The sequence below is a fragment of the Mus caroli genome, unplaced genomic scaffold (assembly GCF_978045245.1).
Source record: "Mus caroli unplaced genomic scaffold, Mus_caroli_1 scaffold_10, whole genome shotgun sequence".
In the NCBI taxonomy this organism is placed as follows: domain Eukaryota; kingdom Metazoa; phylum Chordata; class Mammalia; order Rodentia; family Muridae; genus Mus; species Mus caroli.
This window is the reverse complement of record NW_028227265.1, coordinates 98368013-98378499: the sequence shown is the minus strand read 5'-3', so window position 1 is coordinate 98378499 and position 10487 is coordinate 98368013. Positions and strand designations below refer to the sequence as shown.

At 40.7% G+C, this 10487-nt stretch overlaps 1 pseudogene; it reads right to left on the bottom strand.

Moving 5' to 3' along the window:
* Positions 1-947: 947 nt before the first annotated feature.
* On the bottom strand, positions 948-3605 carry LOC110300756 (trimethylguanosine synthase pseudogene; annotated as a pseudogene).
* Positions 3606-10487: the final 6882 nt, after the last annotated feature.

Sequence of the window (10487 nt, the reverse complement as noted above, 5' to 3'; positions counted from 1 at the left end):
GGTCATAGTAGGCGCATACACACACACACACACACACACACACACACACACACACACACACACACACACATCTCTCTTGTGCACAAACACATTCTCTCTCACACAAAAGCAATCATTTCATATACTATACATTAAGTATCCACAAAGGGAAGGCAATGAACGCACAGCGAGTGCATCAATGGAGAAGTGCACTGGGGTACACTGTTATACTGTGATCTTTTCTTCAGAAGAATTAAGAGGGGACCAATGGGTTGGCTCAGTAGGTAAAGGCTCTGATTATAAAGTCTAATGACTTTAACTTGATTCCCAGGAACCCACATGGTGTAAGTAGAGAATGGACTCCAGCAAGTTGTCTTCTGACTTCTGCACACAGGCATGCATGCACATATAGACAAAATAAAAATGTAATAAAAAAGTTAAAAAGCAAAGTCCTGCTAACTGTGATTAGCTTTAGATAGTTGAAAAAAAGGTAGGTAAGGTGGTGGGAGTTTTACTTTTCCTGTGTGAGCACTAAATTGGTAACATTATTTCAATAGGGATTACACGTGTAGGTAGAACTCTTTTGCTTTTCTTTATATTTTAAAAAACTAATAAGTATTTACACAGACACAAAGATGTTAAGCTAAAACAGTTAAAGAATGAAAACAAATACATATACGGATGTACTTAATTTAAGCACAGGGATATGCCTAGACTCTTTATGATTTTTTTTCTTTTGTTGTGACAAGATCTCATGTAGCTCAGGCCAGCCATGATTTGTTAGGAAGCACAGCATGAGCTTGAACTCATGGTCTTTCTGAAGTGCTGGGATTGCAGGCACCACTACCACCTTGCCCTGATGCTGTTTTAAAGTGTACAACACAGATCCATTACCACTACCCTACCCGATGATCTCAAACGTCCTTTAAAACTCAGAGTTTTCCACATCACATGTGCACACGGTATTAAAGAACCTAGGAAGGCCTTCCTCCTGTCTCTCACTTGAATGTCATACATCCTCACTCCACACGATCTCTCTGTGCTTTACAGCATCACACTTCTGCTTCAGAAGTGGTCTTCAGAAGTGCTGGTCTTCTGATCAGGTCTCCAAAGTATGCAGTGATGGTCTTTAACTTATTGTTAAGAAAGTTCTTTTCTATTTCCACTTGCCCTCCGAGCCCAGCCAAGGATGCCACCTGGTCAATATCAACATTTCTTGGAAGAAAATAAACAATATTATTAGTGATCTTCTGAGAAAGCCTGAAAATTTCAAAGCCATCAAGAGACATCATTGTCCTAATGTCGAAGGTCTCTGCAGTAGCATAATCTGGCCCTCCCCAAGGTGGACTTAGGAACACAGCATCAGCTTTTAAACACGGAGCCAAGAGCAGGAAATCTCCACAGATAAACTCTATCTTATCTGCTATCCCATAAACTTCAGCATTATTCCGAGCAAGATCAATTTTAACAGGGTCGATATCAATAGCAATCACTTTTTTCCCGGTTAAGGCAAACTGAATGGTATTTCCTCCAACTCCACAGAAAGCATCTACTACAATGTCACATCGGAAGGCCTGACTGACACGGCCAGCAATGTGCTCAGCAATCTTCTCAGGAGTGACTGAAAACCAGCCCTCTTTGTCCAATTTGATTCCATCATCAAAGCGAGAGAAGAGCCGGTATCTCTGGGCCCAGTATTTAGCCAGCTCTGGAACAGAAGCTATTTCAGGTGGTAGATCATTTATCTTCTTGTTCTTCTTCTTGTTCTTCTTCTTCTTGTTCTTCTTCTTCTTGTTCTTTTTCTTCTTTATTTCAACTTCTGTTTCTGCATGGGGAGAGTTTGGTGTTTCTTCAGTTGAATAGTTCTCTGGAACAGTTGCTACTAAGGAGCCTACTTCACTCTTTTCTGCTTCAAGTTCAGTGGCTAAAGAGGTCTGACATTTTTCAGGTTCTGGATCTCTGGTCTCCACCAGGTTGTCAGCTTTCTCCAAGGACATGCCTTGTTCCTCTGAGTCACTGCTTCTGCAAGTGTCTTGCATTTTGTTTTGAGAAAGAGACTCCTGGGATGTCTCCTCATCTACTCGTTCATTAACCCATTTCAGGAATGTTTCTACCTTACTCCGTACTTTACCCTTACACACGACAAAGGGTTTCCCTGAGTTCTCGGTGAAGAGGATGTGCTTGCTCTTCACAGGCAGATCCAGGTGCTTTGATTTGTATTTCACATTCTTTTCTAGATACCTGACCTGTCGATGGCTGAAATTTGGAATTCCACCATATTTTTGTCCTGAGCTATGCTTGAATCCTAGAAGGAAACCATTGTCATCAACTTCTGAATATGGGTTTTCATCAACATCCAATTCATGGCTTCTCTTCACTTTGCTGGCCTTATGCTCAGGTGGGTCATCTTCACTCTCATTTCCATCAGCCCCATTATGGTGTGGTCTGTGTTTACCTGTATTTGTTCCTGAAGACTCCTGCAACTCTTTAGATGGTTGGTGTGAGCTTCTGTTCTCAGATATATCATTTTCCTTGGGTGTTCCATTATAGGAGTCACTTCCTCCAGAGGCAGGGCACTCTTTCCCAGTGATTTCACTGAGCGGCTCGTCACTGTGTTGAGAGGACTCTAACTGGCTCTGTTCTACTTTCTCTGCACTCAGAGTTATGTTGTTAATCGCAGTAATAATTTCATTGTGTTCATTATCATTTGAGCCAGGGATTTCATCCTCAACTATATTAGGTGAAGATGAAAAAGTCATTACATCTGCTTTCAGGCTGCTCTCAGCATTCTGGTCTTCCTCTATGTGAGATGTGCAAACATCTTTATCACAGTTTTGTGAGGCAGCAAAAGTCCAGCCCTGAGCTTCCCAATACTGAAATTGTTCCAAATAATACCAATAAAGCTGACTGTAATGTTGCTCCCATTCTTCCTTTGTATCAGGAAGGTTCCAAGGTTCAGAAGACAGTGTCTGGTCTGGATACTTTTCCTGCCAGCTTTGCCACAACAGCCCTTCTCCATATTCATTCCAGTACTTTTCCCAACTCTCTGGGAGTTCTAGCTTTGGTGTTAGTGTATTTTCAACAGGAAGGTTTTCTACTTCAGAATCTGCTTTGCTTTGAATTTCACATGTTCTGTTGTTCTCACAGTGTTCAACTGAAGATGGGTCATCTGACACTACAAGGTCATCTTCTTCATAGTCATTTCTCCAGGATTCCCAAACCATTTCATCTAAATACCGCTTCTGGTGTTTTCTTCTTTTTTGCTTCACTTTAACTTTATTTTTTGCATAAACAGACATCTCAAAATTCTCACATGAAGACATTCTACCAAACTGAATTGGTAGTACCATACTTCTCATGAGTTTGGCCTCAAAATCAAGGTCACTTTCATCTGAGCTATGTGATTCTGCAGTGCCATTGGAATGACCATCTTCCTCCTCTTCTGTACCTGGGTCTCCTGCGTTATTGCCACTGCTTTTGACATAGTAGCCTTTTAATCCCAAATTGTACAATTTTCGATCTTCCACAAATGCCCAGGAGCAGAGGCAAAGGATCTTGTATGCCTCCTTGCGGTCTTCAACGAAGAGCAGCATTTCAGCCACGTGGTTCCACTTCTCGAAACACATTTGGTTATCCGAGCTCGCTCTGGTGTCCGAGACTGGGCCGGGCGCTGTTGCTAGAGACAGAAAGGCGTAACTCGTGAGGGCAGAGGAACGGAACGTGCCTGGGGACGCTCGAGCCCAGAGACTGACCATGGCATTTCTAATAAAGGAAAACATTTATTTAGGGCTGCCTTACAGTTTCACAGGTTTAGTTCATTATTATCATGACAGGAAGCATGGCAGCATACAGGAAGACCTGGAGCTGGAAGAACTGAGAGTCCTATACCTTGATTTAAAGGAATCCAGGAGGAAGGACTTTCTACACTGGGTGGAGTTTGATTGCTAGGTGACAAAGCCCACCCCCACAGTGACACACTTCCTCCAACAAGGCCACACCTCCTAATAGTGCCACTCTCACAGGGCCAAGCATTCAAACACTTGAGTTTATAGGGAACATACCCATTTAAACCAACACACATGTGGAATGAGGACTTGACTTTACACTGGAATTTTCATTAATGGTTAAGGTGAATAGTAGAACACACCTGTAATCCTAATCTAGCAGGAGAGTAATGAGTTGAGACGTGGACTATATAGCAAGACCTTATTTCTTTTAAAATAAGAAAGCAAACTATAAAAGAGGGAAAGAAAGAAAGAAAGAAAGAAAGAAAGAAAGAAAGAAAGAAAGAAAGAAAGAAAGAAAGAAAGAAAGAAAGAAAGAAAGGAAGAAAGGAAGGAAGAAAGAAAGAGAAAGAGAGTAATATCCTCCACCAATCAACACATCCCTAAAATATTATTTTTTCTATAACTATTCAATTATTTTCACTAAAGTTCCATTTAAGTTTTTGCATATGAATATTTGCTATATAAATATGATAACTATACCTGCTAGGATTACAATCTCAACTGATAAGTACATTTTCTTTATGAATGTCTTAGGAGACTACAGGACTTTAAACCTACTTTATCCATCCTGTTTACTTCACAGTTAACAGATACAGAAAAGTTAGAAGCTATGGGAAGATTCTGGAAAGATGAGAGAATCAAAAGCACCAGGAATCTCCCTCCTACTCAGACAATTACATCAGCAGAATATGCCTGACACAATGATTCTAGAATCTGAAGTCTATTAAAGATGTGCAAGTTCCAGGTGAAGACTTAGATGGTTCATTTTGTTAATTTACATCAGTGTCAGTTCCTAGCTCTACAGGCGAGAACAACCCACTCCCTTAGGCCATGATAAACACATATGTCCATTTTCTTCCAAGAGTTATAATATACATGGAAAGAGTCAAGGTGTGTTAAGATGTCCATCTGTACCCAGTACAAATTAGTGATTCATTTTCTAATGCCTAGTCATTGTTTGTAATCATAGAAGAACAGATAAAGAGATTGTGCCACTCACTGTGTCCAAGTATTCCCTATTGTTGATAGTTTTTCACCTTCTGACTGAAGTGACTGTTGGGAGAATGAAAGGGCTAATTCATCCCTTATTCAAATGTTTCATCTTTTTTTCTCCCTTGTACTAGTGAAGTAAAGATTTCTGGTTTCTTGGAGACTCGGTTGTGTCATGTGATGTTTTTCTGGAAACTGTCTTATGAGAGTATGTTTTGCTGAAGCAGTCACGTGGAAGGATTTTTTAGTGAGAACAGACACCTGGTGTGTTTCTGGAAGCAGACTGGAAAGGGGGCATGTGATATTTCGCTAGAGCAGAAGCTTGAGAGAACACATGATGTTTGGAAAGGATATATATATATATATATATATATATATATATATATATATATCCCAACAGTCAGTTGCTATAGAAATACCACATAGAAAATGCTATGTGGTATTGGTTTGCCTTGCCACTCTTGCTGGTCATTAGGTGCCATTACTTCATAGAGAGAAATGTCACCAAAGAACTTCTGGTGGTGTTCTGGATGCTTCTTGCTGCTTCTTCAGACTGTGGCCTATAGGCAGATCCTCAAGGTTTCTTCAGGATCTAACTGCTATTGCTGATTCATACATGGGTGTTAACAAGTAGATCTAGATCGAGCTGCCTCTCCTAATTTGTGTGAACTGAACTGCTGATATCCTGACAGCACAGATAGGATTCCATACAAGTAGCTATTTCTAAACAGGTCCATATTCCCCTTTGCTCTATTAACTTTTCCTTTCCATTATCTCTGGTAATGGTGGGTTGGAAGGGAGGTTGAAGCATTTAAGTACATTTATTAAAGTAGAGTTTTGAAAAATATAAGCCTATATACTAGTGTGGAAGTTTGAATTAAAAATGTCCCCCATAGGTTCATATGTTTGAAAACTTGGTGGTACAGTTGAGAAAAGTTATGGAACCTTTAGGAGATGGAACCTTACTGATGGCAGTATATTACTAGACTTGAGCATCGAAAGCCTCACCCCATTTCTTACTTCTTCTCTGCTTCTTGTGTGTGGATGAAGTGTAATTATCCAACGTCACCCTTCTGCCACCAAGCCATGCCTTCCTCACCAAGAAGGGCTTATCACTAAATATACATGGCAAAGAACATATATTTAAAGCTACAAAGGAAAAAAAATGCAAGCTTTTCAAGGTACTAGCTGGAACAACAAGGCAAGAGAAGGAACTGAAAGGAATATAAATAGGAAAAGAATTCAGAATATCCCTATTTGCAGATGACATGATACATTAGAAATCTCAAAAAATTCTACTAGTGCTGCTTGAGAGACTCTGTTGCCGTTGGTTGTCCTGATGGTGGAAACTAAGTTCTTATTGTTGAAGGCACCACAAACATCAGAAGCAGGGCCTTAGAGACCCCTAAACTGAACTGACATGAATGTCCCCTCCATGAAGACTAGCTTTTATGGTACCAGAAAGGTCCATGTAAGCTTCTAAATGGGGAGGTCTTTAAGTTTGAAATATAGTTTCAATCATGGGTCTTCAAATTTTCTCTGAGCTCTCAGGAGGGAGAGAATCTGGAGAGCTTTCAGTAGTTGAAGGTGCTGGTGGATCAACAAGCCAATTCCAGTATTTTAAAAGATTCATCCTTAGACTTCTGCTCCCCTAGAACCACTCTACTCCTGGTATCAACTTCTGTATTAGTTAGGGTTCTCTAGAGTCACTGAACTTATGGATAGTCTCTATATAGTAAAGGAATTTATTGATGACTTACAGTCTGCAGTCCAATTCCCAACAATGGTTCAGTCGCAGCTGTGAATGGAAGTCCAAGGATCTAGCAGTTACTCAGTCCCACACTGCAAGCAGGCAAGGGAGCAAGAGCGAGACTCCCTTCTTCCAATGTCCTTATATTGTCTCCAGCAGAAGGTGTATCCCAGATTAAAGTGTGTTCTACCACACCTTTAATCCCAAATGAAAGGTGTAGCCCAGATTAAAGTGTGTTCCACCATATCTTTAATCCCAAATGAAAGGTGTATCCCAGATTAAAGTGTGTTCCACCACACCTTTAATCCCAAATGAAAGGTGTAGCCCAGATTAAAGTGTGTTCCACCATATCTTTAATCCCAAATGAAAGGTGTATCCCAGATTAAAGTGTGTTCCACCACACCTTTAATCCCAGATGAAAGGTGTAGCCCAGATTAAAGGTGTGTTCCTTAATTGGACTTAAGACCAACTCAACAAGAGGAATACCATGTCTAGTACTACAAACCTATCTAGCTACTAAATGCTACTGATGTCACAGTTATTGGTGGCGAGTCTATAACCACTAATTTACTGAAACAACATAGTCCCTAACAATAATCTATAAACATTTGTCTTTATATATACAGCTAAGTTTAGTTTTCACCCCTAATCAAGAAAACTTATATTTGCAACATACAGAGACTACTACTGAAAACCATAACCAATCAAAATACAGAGTTGTTGTATTTAGTCCCAATTTATACATCTACAAAACACTTCCACCCCTAAGGATCAAGGAACATTGTGGAAGGAGCCAGAGAATCAAGGATTTTGCAGTGAGATTGTGTCTCCTAACAACAGCAGAAGCTATACCCAAAAAGTCTCAGAAACATGATTGCCAAAATGAGACCTGATCAATGAACATGTCAAACTGCACAGGGAAAAGCTCATGGGACCTCAATCCTATGCAGAGAACAAGAGCAGTGAGTCTCAACCTTTCATAATGCTCTGATCCTTTACTGCAGTTCTTCATGTTGTGGTGACCCACACCCATCAAATCATGTTTCCTGCTACTTCATAACTGTAATTTGCAACATACAGAGACTACTACTGAAAACCATAACCAATCAAACAAGGGGTCTTGGAGGATTCTTAGAGACAAGCATGTTCATTTTGACATGAGGGAGAAACAACCCAGCTGTCAGAGGCAACTTTTGAGTGAGTTTAAACCATTCATGACAATTTATCTTATCAATATGATGTTTGTCACTCACAGTAAACAAGAGGAGGAACACCAGGCGTGGTGGTGCACGCCTTTAATCCCAGCACTTGGGAGGCAGAGGCAGGTGAATTTCTGAGTTCGAGGCCAGCCTGGCCTACAGAGTGAATTCCAGGACAGCCAGGGCTATACAGAGAAACCCTGTCTCAAAAAATAAAAACAAAACAAACAAAAAAACAAAACAAAACAAAACAAGAGGAGGAACAACATAAAGGCACACTGATACATGAACTACTGATGGAAATATGGTCTATGCACAATGAAATATTCAGATTTTAAAAGGAAGAAATATCTCACATTTTCTGCTGTTATATAATATAAATGAAACTTGAGGATGGTATACAAAGTAAAATTGTAAGTCAATCAGAAAAGGTCAAATATGATACCACATGTATGAAGTACACAGCACAGTAAAATGTACAGGAAGTGACTGGGACTATTGATCCAAGCTTGTAATCCTTGCCATGTGGGAGGCTAACATAGAGAGATGGCAAGTTCAGGGCCTGCCTGAGCTATAGAATAGATTAGAGACTTACCTGGAAGACTTAATGAGATCTTATCTCAAAATAAAATATTAGAAGAGAGCTGGAACCTTAGATAAAATGCCCAACCATAGGGAGAGGGAACTTATAGAGCCCACTTCCAGCAGGAAGACAGGGCATCAAGTGAGGGAGGGGGTGCATCCCACAGTCACAACTCTGACCCATAATTGTTCCTGTCTGAAAGAATTACAGGGATGGAAATGGAGAGGAACCTGAGGAAAAGAAGGTCCAAGGACAGGCCCAAAGTGGGATACAGCTCAAGGGGAGGTCCCAAAGCCTGACACTATGACTGAGGCTATGGAGCACTCACAAAAAGGGACCTAGATGACTGCCTTCCAAAAGACCCAACAAGTAGCTGAAAGAGTCAGATGCAGATATTTGTACCCAACCAATGGACAGAAGCTGCTGACCCCTGTTGTTGAATTAGGGAAGGATAAAAAAAGCTGAGGAGAAGGGTCATTTTTTAGGAAGACTAGCAGTCTCAATTAACCTGGACCCCCAAGATCTCTCAGACACTGAACCACCTACCAGGCAGCACACACCAGCTGGTATGAGGTCCCTAACACAAATATTGTAGAGGACTTCCTGTTAATTCAGAGATGATGCACCTAACCCTCAAGAGACTGGAGGCCCTAGGGAGTTTAGAGGTTAGATGGGGTGAGGGTGGGGGCATCCGTGTGGAGACAGGGGGTGGGTGGGGAGGAGGTATGGGATGTGGATCAGTCAGAGGGTGGATGGGGAGGTGTAGAATGGAATATGGAGTGCAAAAAATAAATTAATTGGGCTGGTGAGATGGCTCAGTGGTTAAGAGCACTGACTGCTCTTCAGAAGGTCCTGAATTCAAATCCCTGCAACCACATTGTGGCTCACATCCATCCGTAATGAGACCTGACGCCCTTTTCTGGTGTGTCTGATGACAGCTACAGTGTACTTACATATAATAATAAATAAATCTTTAAAAAATAAATTAAAGAAAAATAAAAGCAAGGGGAACAGACAATAAAATGAAGCAGAATGTATATTAGCATAGAAATTTTTTTATTTGTTAGAATGTTAGGCAGTAACATTTTCTATATTAAATCTTTAGGCTGAGCATTTTAAATATGGGCATAAAAAGTTTGAAAGGTGAAGAAACGAACCCATTCACACAGAAGAAGGAGGAGGAGGAGAAGGAAGAGGAGGAGGAGGAGGAGGGGGTGTGGCTGGAGATAAAGGTCAGTGGTTGCCCCAATGTCTACCTTGTTCAAGATCCTCAGTTCACTTCCCAGAAGTGGAAAAAAAAATGGAAGCAAAAGTTTGGAAGGTCAGTTTAAAATAGTGACCATTAGGGCTGATGGAGGAGGGAAATGGGTACAGTTTATCTTTCCAAGAGGAAGACAACTTAGGAGACCAACCTTGTACAACAGTCTGAATGTAACCATCACTGATGTTTCCATTAGAAAATGGGTAAGGTGGAAAATATGACACTGGTATGTCATCAACAAGAAGAAGCACTGAAAAGGAAGCTGGAGGCTCTAAGCCTAAATTATTCAGACTGAGTTAAGTGCCAAGACAAGCTGTGGTGCCTTAACAGCATTTATAATGATGATTCCTCTATTTATGTTTCAGTTTTCCTCCCTTGAAAATAAGAAAATTACCCAGACAATACAAGTGAAGGAAAACTGATAGCCACAGAAAGCTATATTTAAGAAAAATAAAATTTTCACTAAAATGTGTTTTTATAATTCTAAACACTATCAGTTGGCTTTCTCCTTACATGTGTCTACACAGCTTCCTTTGAACCATCTCCTTTCTCCCTTCTTGGGAGATAGGCAGTTCTGAGAAGAGCCGGTTCCACACATGCCTCCTTTCCTCATTGCTGAATCACAGGCTTCATTTGACAGACAAGAAGATCAGTTAGCTCTTGGCTACAATTTCCTCAGGAAGACAGTAATCCAGACCCAAGTGGCTGTTCTGGTCCC